Source organism: Engraulis encrasicolus, unplaced genomic scaffold, assembly GCF_034702125.1.
Source record: "Engraulis encrasicolus isolate BLACKSEA-1 unplaced genomic scaffold, IST_EnEncr_1.0 scaffold_51_np1212, whole genome shotgun sequence".
In the NCBI taxonomy this organism is placed as follows: Eukaryota; Metazoa; Chordata; class Actinopteri; order Clupeiformes; family Engraulidae; genus Engraulis; species Engraulis encrasicolus.
Window position 1 is genome coordinate 60,001 of NW_026945830.1, and position 22,903 is coordinate 82,903.

Genomic DNA, 22,903 nt, shown 5'->3' on the forward strand with positions numbered 1-22,903 from the left:
CCCGCTGCTTTTTTTATTTTATTTTAGATCGCCTGCAGTGTTTTCCATTTCAACAGGCAACAGGTACTGTCACGATCCATAATGTATGATGTTGTTATGGCAGACAGACAGACATTGGAGAGACAGGGTTCGTAGCAAGGCCACCTCACTGACACACCGTGGCACAGAAGTTCTGCAGGTCAAAACACACGTCAGGGCAAATGAATACAAATGGATTAAAAAAAACTAAAAAACTAAGCTATAAAAAATAAAGCAGTACTGCTTTGCTAAATGTAATGGCTCCTCCTTTAAGCAATCCACACTGTCTTTATTATGGAATTAGATCTACGTTTATGCCTTCCCCAGTCAACAGGCAAAGTCGAGGGTCCCGGTTTACTGATGTTTTATTTGCACACTTCATTCATACACATGCAGATGTTGAAACACCGTAGAACTAAAAGAAGACAAACAAAAACAAATGCTGAATCATATGCCTTCAAACACCAAAATAATAAGACATGAACAAAATCAAACTGACAAAAGATAAGTTTTAACTGGTTAAATATCATTGACTTCTTCTTTGTATGTTTTTCTCTACAATTCTATTTTCATATGTCTCTTTCCTCTACATTTATATTTTTATATTTCTGATATGTGTCTATTTTTGGGTCAAGAATGAACTGGGGTCAATTATGTCTGATTAAATGGGATGTGACGTCGCGTGGGTTGGGGTTTCACACGGAGGGTTTTTAATGTTGCACACTTCCTTTGTTATGGAGAAGCTAGAAGCTGACTCGCGGCAAGTGCTTGTATGCCGCGCTGTCTAAAGTCTCAAGTTCAAGTTTGTATCCTACTCATTTCCCTCTCAGTGAAGTGCAGCCAGCGAGGTATGTGTGTATTTTATTGTGTATGATTCTCATGTCGTTTTGGCACTTTTGTTTGGGTGTTAGGATTGTCTGCTTACTATGTGTGTGTGTTTATTGCTTTTAATAGTTCGACGGTGGATAAAGAATTAATAAAGAAGAAAATAAATCCATCAGTAACTTGAAGAACTTGTCTCGCGTCTTTCCTGGAGGGGAGTGATAGTCGAACTCGAAGCTGAAGTTAAACGTCGGACACCAAGACTGAAGTTACTGTTGCCGCGGATGAGTGACGTTTTGGAAGTGACATTACTGCCGCGGCTCAGAGACTTTACGCGGCTGAAGCAAGCATCAAGGCCGCGTCTTTTCGCTGAAGAAGCCGGCGAGTCGGAACTTTTACAGCAAGTGACTGAATACGGACTTTCGGACTGCAAGGTTGGATACCAACGAGACCGTAAAAGAACGTCATCAAACAGATAAGCACTAACAATTCTCTTCCCCCCCCTTTTTCTAGGTTTTTGATTAACTCTTTTTTGAAGGAACATTTTTTTTAAGGTTCATGAGTTTCCTGGGTGTGGACATTTAAAGGACATTGGGAAAAAAAGAGATGAGCGGATAAATGCAACTGAATTGAGGTGAAATCACATTGCTGAGGTTACAATATTTATTTGCATTTTCTTTATTTTCAATGGTTCAAGTGATCAAGTTAACTCAATGTGTTCAGGCCTGAACCTGCTTGGTCTCATGGGTTATTGGGTCATTTTCTCATGGTGGGCAATATTTTATTAAGTGTATGAAAATACTTTTAAGCCTTTTGCCTGATAAGTACTTGCATTTAATTCAAGCGTCTTGCTCTATTCATTATGTCAGGGTGTGATAAAGGAGATGTAGATCTCCCCGAGTGTAAGGAATTGCTTAACCTACAGCAATCGGGAAACATGGCGGACACACAGACTGGTAAAACTGACTTAGAGCAAAAAGAAAATATCGTTTTTAGTGTTGAACCTCAAAATGAACCTCGCAAAAGCACCAGATCACGGAAATTAACAGAAAAGGGCAAATACCTACAGATGGACAAATTAAAATCATTGCTGCTTCGTTTCAATAATGTGTATGAGTGTTGGAAGGTGATCGCAAAGGTGACTAAAAAATCTGTGGAGCAAAATCATCCAAGTGACATTCTTCAAGATCATGTTGTGCGCATTGAAAAGGAACTGGCCGAACTTAATGAAGTCTATGATGCTTACAGAGCAGTTGACACTCCAGCCCATGACATGCGCGCTAAACTGGATAAAAGTATTTCAATTACCAATGACGTAGTAAAGAATGCTAATTCTCGGATCCAGGGAGATGACAATGAGCTGTTTTGGCCTGAAGCTGGTTCTGTATTTGCCTCCTCAGCCTCCAGTATCGCCCTTCCTGTTACCAAAGGCTGCGGGCCTAATTCTATCTGCTCCAATCAGTCACAGGCAAAAATGAAAAAGGCTGAAGCGCAATATGTAGCTACAAAGGCTGTACTTAAGATCATGAGTGAGCAAGACGACAGGCAAGAGGAATAGGATGCACTTCAAGCCAAGGATAAGCAGATAGTAGCAGAGCAAGAATTGGCAGCACAAGCTCGACGCCTTCGGGAGGAGAAAGAGGAGGTTGAAAGAAAAATGAAAAGACAAAGTGAAGAGGCTGCCTTACTAAGAAAGCAACAAGAGGAAAATGCCACCAGGAAACGGTCTGTTGACAACTTAAGGAGGGAACTGGAGCGCTTGGAAAGACTGAAGCAATTGAATGCTGCTATAGCAGAGCTGCAAGTGTACAACGAAACCAATCTTGAGGTGGACCAGGATCGTGAACCCTTTATGTCTGATGTTCTCATGAATGTGCAAGCAACCAAAGAAGCAAAACAGGTGCACGATGTTCAATCAAAAAACACATCATCAGAAAGGGGTATGTCCAGTGACACGCAAGACCTTGTCAAGGCTTTGGCTGAGGCCATATCTGCAAACAGACTACCGGTCCCGGAACCATCTATTTTTTATGGGGACCCTCTTAAATTCAATCACTGGAAGTCATCATTTCAAACCTTAATTGAAAGGAAAAATATTCCAAGTAGAGAGAAAATTTTCTTCCTTGAAAAATATGTTGGAGGTGCAGCAAGAGAAGCCTTAGAAGGTTATTTTTTGCTTCAGTCGAAAGACTCTTATGACTCTGCATGGAATCTACTTGATGAACGGTACGGACTGCCCTTTGTCATCGCCAAGGCTTTCCGAGACAAATTATATGCCTGGCCCCGTATAGACGCTCGAGATAGTATTGCATTAAGAAAATATGTGGATTTCCTGCGTAGTTGTGAATGTGCCATGTCCCAAAACACAAATTTACATACTCTAAATGATCCAGTGGAGAACCAAAAACTTGTTCTCAAGCTGCCTGAACATTTATGCCAGAGATGGAACAGGAGTGCTACAATCTATCAACTTGAACATGAAAGATCTCCAAATTTCAGCTATTTTGTAAAATTCTTGTCCATGGAGGCTAGTATTGCATGCAATCCAGTAACTTCCCAGCATGCTATATGGGCAGGCGAGCCAGAGAAGTTCAGAGGTTCATCTGCCTCTAGGACTCCAACTGTCAATACCAAAAGTTTCAGCACCAACATAAATGACAACTGGGTCACTTGCATATTCTGTAAGAAACCTCGCACAGCCTCCAGAAGTGTTACAAGTTTCTTGAGCAACCGGTCGCTGAAAGACTTAAGTTTGTTCAACATGAGCATCTGTGCTTCGGATGTTTGAATCCAGGTCATCAGTCAAAAGGTTGTAAGCGACGGTTGACTTGTGATTCCTGTTCCGGACGTCATCCTACTTGCTTACATGAAGACCGTTCAGACCAGGACTCTAAACAGATTCAAGCTGTGCATCAAGAAGGTTCTACATTACAAACAACTACAGCAGAAACTACTTCCCATAGAGTTCTAAAGAATGGCAGCAGCTCCCAAACTTCAGCAATAGTTCCAGTTATTGTGTCAAGTGACTCAGGGAAGGAAGTTCTTGTGTATGCTCTGTTGGATTCACAGAGTGATTCCTCCTTCATTCTACAGCATGTGGCAGATGCCTTGGATACAGCCACAGAACCTGTAAAACTGAAGCTGTCAACTATGTCCTCAAGGGAAACAATTGTGACATGTCAAAGGCTTAAAGGTTTACACATAAGAGGGTTGAATTTCCCCAAGAAACTTACAGTGCCAATAGTGTATACCCGAGAATTTATCCCTGCTAATAGGTCACACATTCCCACTCCTGAAACTGCAAAGGCATGGCCACATCTAGAGCATCTCGCACAGCATATTGCTCCACAAAAACAATGTGAAATTGGTTTGCTGATCGGATACAATTGCCCACAAGCTCTAATGCCCAGGGAGGTTGTCTGCGGGAAAGAAAATGAACCATTTGCCCAGAGGACGGACTTGGGCTGGAGCATTGTGAGCTATGGTGACCCAGGCGAACACTATGGCGATGCCTTTGGTGTAAGTCACCGGGTGCATCCCAATATGTGTCCTTGCCTCCTCCACTTGTGCTTGTCTCCTCGTCCCGCCTCCTGGCCCCTCCTCCGTGGAGAAAACGATAAAGTTTCCCAGCTGTCAGCCTCGCCACAACAACTTTTGAGGGACTGCTTTTCATTCACCATCCCAATTGCAAATGAGAAAAAGACTTTACAATTGAGCTTTTGCAAGATATTGAAATATAATGCTGTTGTCAGTGATGTCATCATGACGAGAAGCAAGTGGAGGAGGCAAGTGGAGGAGGCAAGGTCACATATTGGGATGCACCCACTGTTTCATTGTAAAACAAGTTGTTCCTCAGCTTAAGGTGCCAGATCAGCTCAAAGATGAAGTCCATTATGTGTTTAGAACTCAGATTAAAGAAACACTCGCTCCTGATGATATCATGAAGATGCTCGAGTCAGATTTTAATGAACGAGTAGAAGAAGATTCCTTCTCTCAAGATGATGTCTTGTTCCTTACAAAGTTAAAGGATGGAATTAAGCAAAAAGCAGATGGTCACTTTGAAATGCCACTACCCTTCAAAGGAGAAAGGCCAAGTCTGCCTAGCAATAAACCTTGTGCAGACCAGCGCCTGATGTGCCTGAAAAGGAGGCTTAAACGGGATCATGGCTATTTCTCAGATTATGTGAATTTCATGAATGATCTTATCAGTCAAGGTGATGCAGAAAAGGTCCCAGAACAAGAAATGAGTAAGGTCCCTGCCTGGTTTATACCCCATCATGGGGTATATCACCCTCAGAAACCAGGAAAAATCCGTATCGTCTTTGATTGCTCAGCAAAGTTCCAGAATGTTTCCTTAAACGATCACCTTTTAACTGGCCCAGAACTCACAAATACTTTAGTGGGGGTTCTTTGTAGGTTCCGTAAAGGTCCTATTGCAATTATGTGTGATGTGGAAAGAATGTTTCACCAATTTCATGTAAGACCTGAAGACCAAGACTACCTGAGGTTCTTGTGGTGGGAGAACGGTGATCTGGAGGCTCCACCAACAATGTTCAGAATGAAGGTCCATTTATTCGGCGCAGCTTCATCACCTGGTTGCGCCAATTTTGGGCTCCAACATCTGGCCTCTATGGGAAAGGGGAAGTTTAGCCAAGATACCATCAAGTTCATTCAAAGAAATTTCTATGTTGATGATGGACTGGCAAGTGTATCATCTGAAACTGAGGCAATTCGTCTTATTGAGGAAGCAAGAGAACTCTGTGGCACTGGCAAACTACATCTGCATAAGTTTATCTCTAACAGCCGGGAAGTGTTGAGAACTATTCCAGAGGAAGAGTGTGCCCAAAGTGTCAGGGATTTGGACCTTGGAGAACCTCTCATGGAAAGAGTTCTTGGTGTCCAATGGTGTGTGTCTTCAGATGACTTTCAGTTCAGAATCACTGTGAAGGAACGAGCTATGACCAGAAGGGGAGTGTTAGCAACAGTTGCTTCCATTTATGACCCGTTGGGGTTTGTAGCACCCTTTATACTCCGTGGCAAGCAAATTCTGCAACAGCTTTGTCAAGAAAGGGCAGGTTGGGATGAGCCACTCCCTGAAAACCTTCGATATCAGTGGGAGCAGTGGTTACAAGATCTACCAAATTTGTCTAAGGCAAGAATGGCAAGGTGTTACCTACCTTCAACCTTTGAAAATGTGAGGAATTATGAGCTCCATCACTTCTCTGATGCAAGTGTCACGGGTTACGGAGAGTGTTCTTATCTCCGAGCCATTGATGTAAGTGGAGCTGTTCATTGCTCATTTGTTATGGGCAAAGCACGCGTCACCCCTACTAAGGTCACAACAATACCCCGCCTCGAGCTATCTGCAGCCGTAGTGGCAGCTAGAACAAGTGCTATGTTGAGGAATGAGCTTGAACTAGATGGCTTACAAGAGTACTTCTGGACAGACTCGAGGGTGGTCCTGGGATATATAAATAACGACGCTAGACGCTTTCATGTGTTTGTGGCTAACCGAATTCAAAAAATCAGGTCCCTCACTGACCCACAGCAATGGCACTATGTTCCCTCGGAGGATAATCCTGCTGACCATGCATCAAGAGGCCTAATGGCAGACCAGCTCATGTCCTCTAATTGGTTAACCGGTCCAGACTTCTTGTGGAAGAGCCAGCTGCCTGTAGGAGATGACATGGTGGGAGAAGTCAGCGGAGAGGATCCAGAACTTAAAGCTGTCCAGGTGTTCAGCACCAAGGTGAGGGAAGAAAGAACATTGTTGGATCGACTTGCAAAGTTCTCTGATTGGAAGAGGGCCGTTAAGGCTGTCGCATGTCTGAAGCGTTATGTGAAGCATTTTAGTAGCCGCAAGTCTGACTACAGCTATGTGACGAGCATTGAAGAAAGACAGGAAGCAGAGTTGTTCATCATTAAATTGGCTCAACACTGTGCACTCAGTTCTGAAATAGAAAGTATACAAAACGGCAGTGAAGTAAACAAGGCCAATAAGCTGTACAGTCTGTGCCCTTTCATAGATGAACATGGTATCCTTAGAGTTGGTGGCCGATTGACAAGATCTACTCTCCACCCTAATGTGAAGCATCCTATCATCATGCCAAAGGCTAATCATGTATCCTCTTTGCTCATCAAGTACTATCACGAAAAGGTACATCATCAAGGGAGAGGAATAACTACTAATGAATTGCGTGCCAATGGAGTCTGGATCATAGGCTGCAGCAGGGCAGTGGCAACACATATTTTCCAATGTACAACCTGTAGGAAGTATAGAAGACGTACAGAGGAACCAAAGATGGCGGACCTACCAGTTGAAAGAATGGAAACAACAGCCCCATTTACTTATTCTGGTCTAGATTGTTTTGGTCCTTTTTACGTGAAGGAAGCAAGAAAGGAGCTGAAGAAGTATGGCCTACTTTTTACATGTATGTGTTCAAGAGCTGTACATATTGAATTGCTGGATGATCTGACGTCGGATGCCTTCATTAATGCCCTCCGTACATTCATTGCAATACGTGGGAACGTGCGACAGCTAAGGTGCGACCAAGGGACTAACTTTGTAGGTGCTAGAAGAGAATTCACTGATGCATTGAAGAAGTTTCAAAGTCATGAACAGTTGAAGGACTATGGATGCGAGTTCATTATGAATGTTCCATCAGCGAGCCATATGGGAGGACTATGGGAGAGGCAAATAAGGACCACCCGTAGTGTTCTCACGGCAATTCTTGATAAATCTGGTAAAAGACTTGACACTGCTTCTTTGAGAACCTTCATGTATGAAGTGATGGCTATTATAAATAGCAGGCCACTGACAGTGGAGCACTTGAATGATCCAACAAGTTTCGAACCACTTACGCCCAATCACATTTTGATGATGAAATCAACCATTGTGGCGCCTCCCCCTGGTCAGTTTGTTGGTGAGGATCTGTACCTGCGCAAAAGATGGCGGCAGGTGCAGTTTTTGGCCAATCAATTCTGGGCTAGATGGAAGAAAGAATATCTGCTCAACCTGCAGCAGAGGCAAAAGTGGTTGAAGGATGGACGGAAGATAACAGTTGGTGACATAGTCATTCTTCAAGAAGATGATTCACCCAGATATCAGTGGAAATTGGCAAGGGTGGCTGAAGTTTATCCCAGCCTTGACTCAAGGGTTAGGAAGGTCAAGCTATTGATGAGTGATGCAACCATTGACAATGCAGGAAAACGCACTTCCAAACCTGTGTATCTTGACCGACCTGTTAAGAAGATTGTCCTACTACTTGAGGCTGAATAATGCAGTATTTGCACATTTTTCATACCAGTAAATTGGTTTTAAGATAAATCATTTTATGATTTGGTGGGAGTTTAACTGGTTAAATATCATTGACTTCTTCTTTGTATGTTTTTCTCTACAATTCTATTTTCATATGTCTTTCCTCTACATTTATATTTTTATATTTCTGATATGTGTCTATTTTTGGGTCAAGAATGAACTGGGGTCAATTATGTCTGATTAAATGGGATGTGACGTCGCGTGGGTTGGGGTTTCACACGGAGGGTTTTTAATGTTGCACACTTCCTTTGTTATGGAGAAGCTAGAAGCTGACTCGCGGCAAGTGCTTGTATGCCGCGCTGTCTAAAGTCTCAAGTTCAAGTTTGTATCCTACTCATTTCCCTCTCAGTGAAGTGCAGCCAGCGAGGTATGTGTGTATTTTATTGTGTATGATTCTCATGTCGTTTTGGCACTTTTGTTTGGGTGTTAGGATTGTCTGCTTACTATGTGTGTGTGTTTATTGCTTTTAATAGTTCGACGGTGGATAAAGAATTAATAAAGAAGAAAATAAATCCATCAGTAACTTGAAGAACTTGTCTCGCGTCTTTCCTGGAGGGGAGTGATACAAGTAACACATACCACTGTTCCCGCTTGTTGACTACGAAAGGATTTCATCACTTGGGTCACTCTTCTTCTCTTAAAGTGATACTTAAAACGCTTGCGCTTAACTTCACAAGCAAACTTGAACTTGAACGTGGAGCAACAAGCTCGCACGCTACCGCTTCCATTCAGAAAATCCCTAGCTTTACAAACAGGAAGTGACATATATCAACATGTATGACAGGACGACGTCAAAATAAAGGTATCATACAGAAACTCAAAATAACAGAAAAATAAAGTGCATATGGATGAACACAAAATAGAAATACATTATGGATTTAATCAATGTTAAATATGAAAAGTACAAAAAATAAATATTTCTTTTATTTCCCTCTTGACCCTTTGTGAACACAAACACACTCCCACCATCACACTACGTGTGATTAATGGGCACAGACATTTCATGCATACAGCACTCATACACTCACACTCAGTCATTCACACTCTTAAAACGTAACCTTTAATTCTTTATTTTAAAACTACCTTAAAATCAAACTTGTGAATTGCTTAGTCACTTTCAAGTATTAAGATTGTCTTGTGTATGGGCCTTTCTAGGTAAACTGGCTTGTGAGTGCGTATGCCTTTACTGTTCAGTGTCTTACAAGTAAACAAGATACGTGATGACCTCTTGGAAGTATGGCTGGGTGTTTGACATGAGGATGGAGTGCTGCTTGTGTGAGTCTTCCTCCCACCCTCAAGATACCATGAGCATCGACAAATGGGCTGAGCTTGTACAGCCTGGTCGACTGATTTGCTTGCACATCCTTGTTCTGCTTTAGAGACCTTATTTCACCACTGAAGATCTCCTCTTGTACTTTCTGAATGATAAACATCTCAGCCTCATTCCTCTCCTCAAGTGTTGTTGAGTCTTCGCAACCTTTCTTCAGACATTTAACACTCCTTGCACAGCGCTTGAGTCTCGCTATGGCCTGCACCGCTCGCCTCCAGTCAGAAAACTTTTCCAGCCTTTGTAGGAGAGACTTCTGCTCCTTGACCTTGATGGTATGGACTTGTGTTCTTTTGACTTCAGGGTCGGTGTCAATTTCTTCCACTACAGACTCCTCCTGCTCCGAAAGTTCTTTCTCCCACAGGAAACTGGGTCCTGTGAACCAGTTGGAGTTTCCAAGATCTTTGGCACTAAGTCCACGTGAAGCATGGTCTGCTGGGTTATGCTCAGTTGCTACATATCGCCACTGCTTGGGCTGTGTGCTCGACTTAATCTGCTCCACTCTGTTGGCCACAAAGACATGGAACCTTCTTGCTTCATTGCTTATGTAGCCAAGGACTACCTTGGAGTCCGTCCAGTAATACTCTTTCATTCCATCCAGGTCCAACTCTTTCTTGAGCAGCTTGCCGAGCCTGGTAGCCACAACTGCAGCTGAGAGCTCAAGTCTTGGAATAGTTGTTACTTTTGTCGGAGCAACCCTGGCCTTTCCCATAACCAGGCTGCAGTGCACTTCGCCTGATACGGACACGGCTCTCAAGTATGAACATACGCCGTAGCCCGTCTGGCTAGCGTCAGAAAAATTGTGTAGTTCATGCTGCTGTACCTCTTGAAAGTCTGGTGGCACATAGCAGCGGGGAATCTTCATGGCAGACAGGCCTGGGAGGTCTCGAAGCCATGCTTCCCAATGCGGCCTGAGGTCATCAGGAAGTGGTTCGTCCCAGCCCACCTTGTCGTGGCACATGCTTTGCAGTATCTTCTTCCCAACTAAGATGAAGGGTGCCACGAACCCCAGAGGGTCAAAAATTGAGGCCACCGTGGACAAAATTCCTCTTCTTGTAAAGGGATTCTGCTTCACGATCACTCGGAACTGGAATGTGTCAGAGCTAATGCACCACTGTATCCCAAGGGCACGTTCGATCTTCGGCTCACCTAATGCCAGGTCAAGGTCAGCTGCGCCTTCTGCGCATTCAGTCTTTGGAATCGTAGCAACCACCTTCTTGTTGTTTGAGATGAACTTGTGCAAGCGTAGCTTCCCAGAACTGCAGAGGTCTCTGGCCTCTCTCACCAGCTCGATGGCCTCTGCTTCTGTCTTCACACTCGCCAACCCAACGTAGAAGTTGCGTTGAACAAAGCTCACAGCAGCTTGACTGAACTTGCCTTGACCTTGGGTGGCCAGATGCTTCAGGCCAAAGTTTGCACACCCGGGAGAGGAGGCTGCTCCGAACAGGTGGACCCTCATTCGGAACACAGTTGGTGGACTTTCCAATTCACCGTCTTCCCACCACAAAAAGCGGAGGTAGTCTTGGTCTTCTTGTGTGACATGAAACTGGTGGAACATGCGCTCCACGTCACACATGAACGCTACTTGCCCTTTGCGGAACCGACACAAGACACCCACAAGAGTATTTGTGAGGTCTGGGCCTGTCAGGAGATGTTCATTCAGGTAAGTACCTTGAAATCTTGCAGAACAATCAAAAACTACTCTGATCTTTCCAGGCTTGTGAGGATGGTAAACGCCATGATGAGGGATATACCAGGCTGGCTGATTGCAAAGCTCTTGCTTAGGAACTCTTACTGCATCGCCTCTTGCAATTATATCACTCATAAAGGTCACATAGTCTTTGAGATAACGATCATCCTTCTTCAGCCGCTTCTTCAGGCAATTCAGTCTGTGTTCTGCGCAAGCTTTATTATCTGGCAAAGTTTGTCTCTTTTCTTTGAACGGCAGTGGCATCTCATAGTGCCCATCTTCTCTTTGCTTGATGCCTTCCTTCAATCTTTTCAGAAACATCACGTCTTCTTGGGACATGGGATCTTCTTCGTCGTGCCTCTCTGCAAAGTCAGACTCGAAAACTTTCACCATGTCCGCTGGACTAAGAATCTCCTTTACCTTGCTCCGCTGCACATAGTGGACCTCTGACTTGAGTTTGTGAGAGGATTTGCTGGTAGGTGCCACTTGCTTACAGATTATGCGATGACTGATGCCGATCTCATCCTCCAGGTCAGTGGCAAGGTTATTGTAGCCGATGATGCTCCAACCCAGAATTGACTTTTGAGCAAATGGCTGGCTTTCTTCGCCACTCAACACCTCTCTGGGGAGCAAGACCTGAGGGCAGTTGTATCCAATCAGTAATCCCACTTCACAGTGCAGCAGAGGAGGCATTTCATCAGCCAGGTGTTGGAGATGAGGCCAACTCCTTGCAGTGGCAGAGGTAGGTATGTGGGATCGATTTGCGGGTATGTACTCTCTGGTGTATGTGATGGGGAGTTTAACCCTTTCCCTTGACATCAAGCCTCTTATTTGCAAACCTTGCAACTTGCGGCTGGAGACGACCTTAGTTTTAGATGTTATTGTGGAGATTCGAAGACTGACTGGTTCTTGTTTAATGTTCAGTCCATTGGCGACGTCCTTTAAAATGAAGGTGGTGTCACTTTGTGTGTCCAGTAAAGCGTACACCAAGATCTCATCATTTGGATTAGCTTGAGAGGAGACATAGACTGGAAGAATGGATGACGTATGAGTGCTTTTTTGGTCTTGAACAACCCTGAGGGATGTTGCTTCTGGCATCTCATTCTGAGTCCTTGGAGGAGCCACCTTGCCATCAACGACTTGTGTTGCTTTTGGTTGCCAGTGATCTTGGTCCTTCCTTTCCCGCTCTGCATGCAAGCAGGTTGGGTGACTTTTTCCACACTTCTCGCAGACACTCCGAGCAGTGCAGTTTTTAGAAGTATGACCAGGCTTGAGGCATCCGAAGCACAATCTTTCTGACTGTACAAACTTCACTCTTTCTTCCACTGGGTTTTGCATAATCTTTCTACACTTATGAAGAGTGTGGCCATATCTCTTGCAGAATATGCATGTGTTTGGGCTTTCAGTGGAGCTAGTTGTAAAGGTCTTAGCAGCTGAACTGCGATTTCTTTGAAACTTTTGACTGTAGTCATGTGGCCTGGATTGATCTTGTTCAACTGGCTTTATTGCTTGGAGGGAGGTGATTGGATTGCAGGCAATTTTAGCCTCTTTGTTTAAGAACTTAATAAAAGCTTTAAAATCAGGGAACGCATTATGAGCTTCCTGGAACGTGGTGACAGTTCTGTTCCATCGTGAACTCAGCCACTCGGGCAACTTTGCTACTATCCTTTGATTTTCCACACAATCGCTCAACACTTGTAGGCCTTGAACATGTGGCATGGCTGACTCCACGCTTGTCAGGAAATCAACGAAATCCCGGAGGTCTCTGCTGTCTTTGTTGGAAATTTTGTGCCATGCCTGTATTTTATCACGATATGCCTTGCCTATGAGGAAGGAATTGCCAAAGCGTTCTTCCAATGTTTGCCAGGCAGCGTGGTAAGCACTTTCAGTACCCACTAAAGAGTACCCTTCGATGGCCTTTTTCGCTGGACCCCCCACATATTTGCGTAAAAAGAAAAGTTTTTCTTGTATTGGAAGATTTTTACGGTCAATCAAGGTTTGAAAGCATAACTTCCAGTCAGTGTACTGTAGGGGGTCACCGAAGAACACAGCAGGCTCGGGAATGGGGAGTCTATTTGCCGTTATGGCTTCAGCGAGAGTTTTCACGAGGTCATTAGAGGCTGCAGAGGAAGACATGACCACTGAAGGTGCGCTGGCGTGGGCAGTAAGAGCAGGTGGAAGCAAGTTTGTTGAAGAGGGTTTTTTTTACAGTGTATGTTTCAGGCTGAGTAAGAGAGGTTGGGATATTTCCATGTTGGCTTTGAAGAGCAGCAGCAACTTCATCTTCGTCATCAAAGATGCTTTCACTGTAAACTTTCAGCTTAGCTTGAGCCGCATTGTGTTCTTTCAGTCCCTCCAATCTCTCCACTTCCTTGACTTTCTCCTGGATTTTGTTTTTTCTTGCAGAACTTTCAGACACAAACTGAGCTCTTTTCTTTGCAAATTCTGCTTCCATTTGCTTTTCTTCCACTTCTCTCTCCGCAGTCCTTATTTTGTCCTCTGCCTCAAGCTCTCTTATTTCCTCCTCACACTGATGTTGCGTCTTCATTATTTTCAGCACTTCATGCGTTGCTGCCGCTTCAGCAGCTGACTGTTGTTTTTTCACAGATGACTTGTGCGATGCTCTTCCTGATGCTCTGGAGATATGCATGGATTGTGCGGAGGTAATACTAGATACAGTGGCATTGAAAACTGATTCGGAGTCTGGCCACGGAATATCTTCTGGGTCGCCTTCTGAATTTATGAAACAGTGGGCCTTTTCATTGGCTGTCCTGGTGATTGCCAGACAAGCATCATTTCGCCTTCTGATCTCCAGGTCCGGGACAGCAATCAATCTGATTTTTTCATACACTTGGCTTAGTTCCATCACTGAGGCATTAATGGCATTAATGATTTCTTTAATAAAATCAGCGTCTTCTTTACCTTTCAGAGACCTTTTCAGGCCATTTACATGGTACTTCCACCTTTTGTAAATTCGTCCAAAAGCTTTAAGTAATTGGCTTAATTTTTCACTTTGCAGTGCTTTTCCTTTCTCTGAGAGGGTTCGTGTGCGGCTACCTCTTCTGACTTCAGGAACTTCAATTTGAGATTGAGGCTGACCTTGCTGAGCCCCCTCATCTTGTTCATTTACTTCTTCATGTTCGGCAGGCACTAGAACATCCTCTTCTGGATTAGGAATTGCATCAACATTGACAGGGAGTAATGTGGTGGTCTCTTGTGGATCCATCATGGTGGTTTAGTGTTTGTGTAGTGTTTTGTATTAATAAAGCATTTAATTTTGTATTAATTAAATTGAAGATGGGCTTAATTTTCTTATTATTTTCTTTTTAAAGATTTTTTTTTCTTTCTTTAAGAAAAGTGCTTCAAAATTTAAATTGCTTCAACTTCATTCACACATCTTCCATTCAACCATTATGAACACATAGGCACATAAACACTGGTAACCATAACCCCTTTGTCAAACATGATACAAACGCAGACACATTTTCAAATAACCAAAATAGCCATTGTTTCAAAACCATTCAGTAGCATTACAAAATGTCCATTGTTTCATTTCAGTTTTTTTTCTTTCCCTTTTTTTTTGTTTCCTTAAAAAGTCTTTAAATCGCGGACAGTTCAGTTCAGAATGCTTTCTCAATGTCCACGACAACTCAAGGGCAAAGGAAAAAGGCAGCGTAATTTTTACCTTGGAGCAGTTCGACTTCAAAGACCCGCGCCACTTCAAAGGCACGAATGCGAGACTTTACTTGCTTGCTCGCGCTGTAATTGTCCTCTTGCTTCGGAAACGCGGATCGAGTGCAGCCACCTTGCCGCGGAACAAAAGTCTCTTTCTTCGAATCCTTGGCGACCTCCGAACGCAGGTGTAGCCAGCCACTCGCCTTGTCCTCGTCTTCACCGAAAGCTGTAGTGTTCTACTATGCCTTCCCCAGTCAACAGGCAAAGTCGAGGGTCCCGGTTTACTGATGTTTTATTTGCACACTTCATTCATACACATGCAGATGTTGAAACACCGTAGAACTAAAAGAAGACAAACAAAAACAAATGCTGAATCATATGCACTCAAACACCAAAATAATAAGACATGAACAAAATCAAACTGACAAAAGACAAGTAACACATACCACTGTTCCCGCTTGTTGACTACGAAAGGATTTCATCACTTGGGTCACTCTTCTTCTCTTAAAGTGATACTTAAAGCGCTTGCACTTAACTTAACAAGCAAACTTGAACTTGAACGTGGAGCAACAAGCTCGCACGCTACCGCTTCCATTCAGAAAATCCCTAGCTTTACAAACAGGAAGTGACATATATCAACATGTATGACAGGACGACGTCAAAATAAAGGTACCATACAGAAACTCAAAATAACAGAAAAATAAAGTGCATATGGATGAACACGAAATAGAAATACATTATGGATTTATAAATGTTAAATATGAAAAGTACAAAAAATAAATATTTCTTTTATTTCCCTCTTGACCCTTTGTGAACACAAACACAACGTTCATGTTATCTGATAAGCTCACTTAACGATACTACTGTATGCTTTGTTAAATGACAATAAAAAATGAATGAATAATGTCATTGGTGTTAACTATTTGTTATTTGCATTTCCCTTAGCAGCCCACGGACTTTTATTGTGAAAATGTTTTTGGGGCTGGATATAGTCCACCGGGGGGTGTGGAAGTTCAGTTCATTAAAAGTTATGGAACGAACGACACGGTTGTCTTGTGAGTAATTTAAGTCTAACATGGTAGCAGAGGATGGCTGCTAATTATAAAAACCCGCCGACCTTCGACGAAGGGAAGCCGTACGAAAGCTGGAAGAATGAAGTGGATATGTGGATTAGAGTCACGGACCTTACAAAGAAGAAACAAGCGCTTGCAGTGGCTTTGGGACTAACGGGAAGAGCCCGGGAAACGGCGATGGAGATACCTGTGGATGACCTCAACAAAGATACTGGTATGACTACGCTACTGGAAAAACTTGACGGTTTGTTCTTAGTTGAGGAAAAGGACAGAACATACGATGCGTATTCGAACTTTGATAAGCTAGCGAGAGATACTAGTGTGTCCATGGCGGACTTCATAATTGAATTTGAACAGCGTTATGCGCGCATGCGAAAGTACAAAATGGAACTGCCTGATGCCGTGTTGGCGTTTAAGTTACTGGATACTGCGTGCTTGGAAGTTAAAGACAGACAGTTAGCTTTAACGGCGTGTTCAGATTTAAGTTTCAAAGAAATGAAATCGGCGCTGAAAAGGATTTTTGGAGGGAAAGCGCCTGGTCAGACGATGGGAATAAAACAGGAGGCTGCATATGTAACGACAGAATCGAAACGACAGGGGGGCAAGGCGTGGCCAAGACAAGGTGAGCAGCAAAAAGCACCGCTGCCTGGCACTAACCCCTTGGACAGATATGGACGCAGATCAAAATGTGCCGTTTGTCAGAGTACATTCCATTGGGCCAAAGACTGCCCGCACAAAACTGAAAAGGTAAAAATCACAGATGATTGTACTGAAAACACTGAAGAGTGCAATATCACTCTCTTTACAAAAGAATCGCCCACTGCAGCTGAAATTCTGTTGACAGAATGTTATGGCTCTGCAGTAATAGACACAGCATGCACACGTACTGTGTGTGGTGAGGAATGGCTGGAAAGTTACATTACAGGCCTCAGCAAAATTGAGAGACAAAATCTGAAGAACTCAGAACAACAAAGTAGTAGGCCATTTAAATTTGGGGACGGTAATGTTGTCCAATCTACCAGAAAGCTAAAAATTCCTGCAAAAATAGGCCAAACCAAGTGCAAAATTGAGACTGAAGTCGTTCCTGCCAAGATTCCACTGCTTTTGAGTAAAGCATCCATGAAAAGGGCGGAAACTGTTCTCGATATGAAAAATGACAGCGCAGTGATGTTCAAACAACCTGTAAAACTGGACTTCACAAGCTCTGGCCATTACTGTGTGAATATTATGGATAAAGACAGCAAAGCCATTCAAGTCAATGACCGCGTACTCATATCAACTGAGTCTGAGGATGCCACACCATGTGAGTACAGAGATGAAGAAATACTGACCATATCAGAAAACATGAATACAGCAGAGAAGAAAAAGATTCTTTTGAAACTTCATAGACAGTTTGGTCATGCCTCTGCCGACAAACTACAGAGGCTTCTGTTAAGCTCAGGAAACAAAGATGCTGAATGTGATGCCATTCTTCAGAGAATAGTGACAGACTGTGAAACCTGTCAGAAGCACAGCAAGATGAAACCGAGGCCTGCTGTTGGCCTTCCATTAGCGTCTCAGCACAATGAGACTGTGGCAGTAGACCTCCATGAACTAGAGCCAGGTCTCTGGTATCTTCACATTATTGACCAGTTCACAAGATTCAGCGCAGGAAGCGTTTTGACCACAAAGAAAGGATCGGAAATTGTGAAACACTTCATACATGACTGGATAAGTATCCATGGCCCACCTCAAAAATTATTCAGTGACAATGGAGGAGAGTTTAACAATGAGGAGGTCAGAGATATGGCGGAGAACTTCAACATTGAAGTGAAAACAACTGCTGGATACAGCCCCTGGAGCAATGGATTAATAGAGAGACACAATCAAACGCTCACTGAGATCATTATGAAAGTCAAGACAACTAACAATTGTGACTGGGACACTGCATTGGATTGGGCACTTATGGCAAAGAATACCATGCAAAATGTCCACGGCTATAGTCCTCATCAGCTAGTGTTTGGACAGAATCCTAACCTGCCCTCTGTGCTGACAGACAAGCCACCTGCCCTGGAAGGAACCACAAAAAGTGAGTGGGTAGCGAAACACATATCTGCATTGCACACAGCCAGAAAGGCATTTACAGAGGCAGAGTGTTCAGAAAGAATAAGAAGAGCTCTGCGCAAGCAGCTAAGAAATACAGATGAGCGATATGAAATGGGTGACAAGGTGTATTACAAGAGAGTGGACTGCCCAGAATGGAAAGGACCAGGAGTTGTGATTGGTCAAGATGGAGCAGTGGTGTTTGTCAGACATGGAAGCACCTGTGTTAGAGTACACTATCTCAGGCTTATGAAAATTAGGAACGAAAGTGATGAACATGCCACGAACAGAAATGCAGAGTCAACTGATGATGAAAATCCTGGAAATTGCACTGATGCTGACAAAGACACAGAGGCAGGAGTATCGACACAAGGGCAGACAGAGCAAGATAAAAACAATACGGGCACAGAGACAGAACCTGATGTGGACCACAGAATTGAAGCTAATCTGAGAAGTGGACAAGTTTTGAACTACAAAGATCATCGCAGTGGCACTGTACACAGAGCTGAAGTTCTTGGCCGAGCAGGTAAGGCCAAAGGCAAATACAGAAGTTGGTACAACATACGGTTAATTGAACCAAACAGTGTTAAGGGCAAGACAGATTCAGTTGATGTATCACAATTGGAAAACCTTCAGGTAGAGCCCAGTGTTGATGCCACTAATAACAGTGAAGATGTGTTGATAACAAAAGAAGTGTCATTTGACCATGCAAAGCAAGAAGAGTTGAAAAATTGGAGAGATAACAATGTGTTTGAAACTGTGCAAGATGAAGGTCAGAAGAGCATTAGCACACGATGGGTATGTACCCTGAAGGAGACACCTGCTGGTGTAGTACCAAAAGCAAGGCTAGTGGCAAGAGGGTTTGAAGAGTTCAAAGTAGCAGAATTACAGAAAGATTCCCCGACTTGTGCCACAGAAGCCCTCCGACTACTTTTAGCTGTAATCTGCCAAAAGCAATGGACACTCCATTCCATGGACATAAAAGCGGCTTTCCTACAGGGAATGGAACTGTCACGTGACATATACATCAGGCCTCCCCCGGAGGCAGCCTGCAAAGGAACATTATGGAAGCTCAAAAGGTGTGTGTATGGTTTGGCAGATGCCTCACTGTACTGGTACAACAAAGTGAAGGAGATAGTGCTGGAAGCAGGAGGAAAAATATCAAAGGTCGATCCTGCCGTTTTCTACTGGACTGACACAAACTGCAATGTGACCGGGATACTTGCCTGCCATGTAGATGACTTCATGTGGGGAGGCACAGAAAGTTTCTCCAAAACAGTGATACCTCATCTCAGGTCTGTTTTTCAAGTAGGCCGTGAGGAGCATGATAGCTTCTGCTATGTGGGAATGGACTTTGTGACTGTGAAGCAATCTGTGCAAGTCCATCAGGAGAATTACATTCAGCACATGCAACCCATACACCTGTCGCCTTCACGGGCTGTGCAACAAGACTCTGCCCTTTGTGAAGATGAGAAAGACCAACTTCGGTCAAAGATAGGTCAAATTCTCTGGGTAGCGAGACAGAGCAGGCCAGATGTCCTGTTTGATGCCAGCAACCTGGCCTCTAAACTCAAGAATGCAACCGTGCAAACAATTCATGAGGCAAACAGAATAGTATGCAAGCTAAAATCTAAGAAAGTTATGCTTACCTTTCAACATTTGGGAAATGATCATGCTCTCAAACTCGTAATGTTCAGTGACGCCTCTTTTGGAAATCTTCCAGATGGAGGCAGTCAAGGTGGCCATCTGATCGTTTTGATGGGAGAAGATGGAAAGTTTTCACCCTTGGCCTGGCAGTCAAAGAGAGTGAAAAGGGTTGTGCGAAGTACCCTGGCTGCAGAAACATTAGCAATGTCTGATGGAATTGACAATGCCGTTTTTCTGGCAATGCTGTTCTCTGAATTGACAACAGGTGGCACTGAACACTCACCACCCATCACCTGCGTAACCGACAATCATTCTTTGGCTGATGCCCTGAAGTCCACGAAGTCCGTTTCTGAGAAAAGACTCCGCCTGGAAATGAGCAGCATCAAAGAACTCATCCAAATGCAGAGGATTGAGCGTGTGTTATGGAGCAACACAAAGGAACAACTTGCGGACTGTCTGACCAAAAAGGGTGCATCAGCGTACCAGCTGCTGAAAGCACTAAATGATGGACATTGGGAGCTTAAATAAATGGGACACTTAAATATATCCTTTTTGAGCAACTAACTTTTTTTGTTTCCTTTTAGGTGCCTGGAAAACTGTGAAGATCCTAACTTAACACCTGTTTTTTTTTTTAAAGAAGACAATGAGTTTGTTAACTATTTGTTATTTGCATTTCCCTTAGCAGCCCACGGACTTTTATTGTGAAAATGTTTTTGGGGCTGGATATAGTCCACCGGGGGGTGTGGAAGTTCAGTTCATTAAAAGTTATGGAACGAACGACACGGTTGTCTTGTGAGTAATTTAAGTCTAACAATTGGTTCAAAAGCAAGGAGTTTATTTTTATTTATTTGAACAACACGTTTTGCCCCTGTGCGTCATCAGGTTGCCTGATGACGCACAGAGGTGAAACGCGTTGTTCCCTCTAAATAAACGAGCAAAAAGTCAAATAAGTGTGCGGTAAACTTTTTTCTTTTGAAGTATTGAACACACCTGCCTTTACTAGCACCTAGAAACTGTGCATGGATCTTTGAACTGTTGAATAATGTAATTGTTTTGTAGTGGCAGTGCAGTACAAAGACATGTTGTTAAATCTGCCCTTCTCATCTCTATTTGCTCAGGGGTAATCATGCTTAGCAGTGGTTTCAATGATCTTGCTATGAAATCGATCCAGTCATTTAGACCATATCAAGTCATTTATAATGCAGAACGCATGCTAAACACACTCCCTGTGCAATGAATTATGAAGCTTTACAAGAATAGAATAGAATAGAATAGAATAGAATAGAATAGAATAGAATAGAATAGAATAGAATAGAATAGAATCACTGACTTAAATACAGGTGATGGCATACGTTCGATTCATGAGTGAAGCAACAGCCGGGGGCGGGACATGAGACCATTTTTGGGAGGAACAAGGAGGTAGAGAGCCATCTCCTATGCATCTCTATGGGAGACTTGAAACAATGTATCCGCTTTCAAATTCAAAATGTATTCTCTTGGAATTTTGTCATGCCTGCATGAAATTTTATCTTTGGTCTCACTGTACACAAAATGTGGTCTTATATTCAGCACTTAGAGAGTACTCTGGGACCAAATACACTCTAGAACAGCGGTTCCCAACCTTTTACTTCAGGGACCCATATTTTTTACCATTGTAAGCTTTGGTGACCCAATCGCGCGAGCGCCCGCACAAGAGGGAGTCACAGGATAACCTCTGTTTCCTGCGAAAACTCATTTTAGTTATTTTATTCCTCAATTTGTCTTTGGTCAAATAAAGAATAAATGTTTAATGTAGCACTTACATTTTGATGCTTCTATGCATATATTAGTTAAATGCTTTGCCATGTATTCAACATGGGCTACATATAGGCTATTTAAAAGGAAACCCCTTAAATTCAAGAGGGCTCCGCGACCCCCTGTGTATCTTTGGCCACCCATAAGCTGGGTCCCGACCCATTGGTTGGGAACCACTGCTCTAGAAGAAGATGTTAAATCGACTCACTAAGAGTTGAATAAACTCTGCATTCATTACTGTGTATGAAAGCGTATGCGGACACAAAGTGGAAAGCATTCATTCCATTAGCAAAGGCTTCAATCATCTTAATGGAACCCATCCACCAGTCATTAGCATTAGTGTGAGTCTCAATCATCGCCATTACGAGCCTATTCATAGGTGATTCATCATACTGTGATGCCATGATGCTAAACATGGGCCTCTATTAGCAAACCTTCTACCAGATACACGTGTTTGCTAATTTAAGCACTAGCGCTAGAGGCACGTGAAGTGTGTGTGTGTGTGTGTGTGTGTGTGTGTGTGTGTGTGTGTGTGTGTGTGTGTGTGTGTGTGTGTGTGTGTGTGTGTGTGTGTGTGTGTGTGTGTGTGTGTGTGTGTGTGTCTGTGTGTCTGTGTGTCTGTGTGTGCGAGAGAGAGAGAGAGAGAGAGAGGGAGAGAGAATGTGTGTGAGAGAGAGAGAGAGAGAGAGAGAGAGAGAGAGAGAGAGAGAGAGAGAGAGAGAGAGAGAGTTGAGTAGCACCTTTAAGTGAGTCACTCGGTTGGATGAGTACGTAGGTGAAATGGTGTGGAAAAAAGTGAAGAAAAAAGTGATAGAAGAAAAAAATGGAAAAGAAAGGTAAGTTAGGACAGAAGAGCCTCTGGGCAAGCTCATTATCTGCCTCACGTGTCTGCTTCCATTAGTGGGCAGTCATGGGTGAGCAGTTAGGGCGTCAGACTTGCATCCCAGAGGTTGCCGGTTCGACTCCCGACCCGCCAGGTTGGTGGGGGGAGTAATCAACCAGTGCTCTCCCCCATCCTCCTCCATGACTGAGGTACCCTGAGCATGGTACCGTCCCACCGCACTGCTCCCCATGGGGCGCCACTGAGGGCTGCCCCCTTGCACGGGTGAGGCATAAATGCAATTTCGTTGTGTGCAGTGTGCAGTGGAGTGCTGTGTCACAATGACAATGGGAGTTGGAGTTTCCCAATGGGCTTTCACTTTCACTTTCACTAGTGTCAATGACGTGAAACTGTTAGCTACTGTACACTCTAAAAAGAGCTGGGTTATTACTTTGACTAAACCCCTGGGTCAATTGCTTTTCTATGAAAAATGGGTTAAATATAACCCATATTGGGTCATTTTCCGTACCCATTACCTGGGTTATTCGCTAAACCCACATCAGCACCCAGGCCCTGGGTCATTTCAACCCTGTAATCTTGTCAATATATTTGAATTTTGAATTTTACCGCCCGGACG

General features: G+C 43.5%; 1 protein-coding gene across 1 annotated transcript in view; it reads right to left on the reverse strand.

The window, feature by feature from the left end:
* Window positions 1-22,903, reverse strand: part of si:dkey-183c6.7 (urea transporter 1) — a 68,087-nt gene that overhangs the window by 28,733 nt on the left and 16,451 nt on the right. The gene's annotated exons all lie outside the window — the stretch shown is intronic.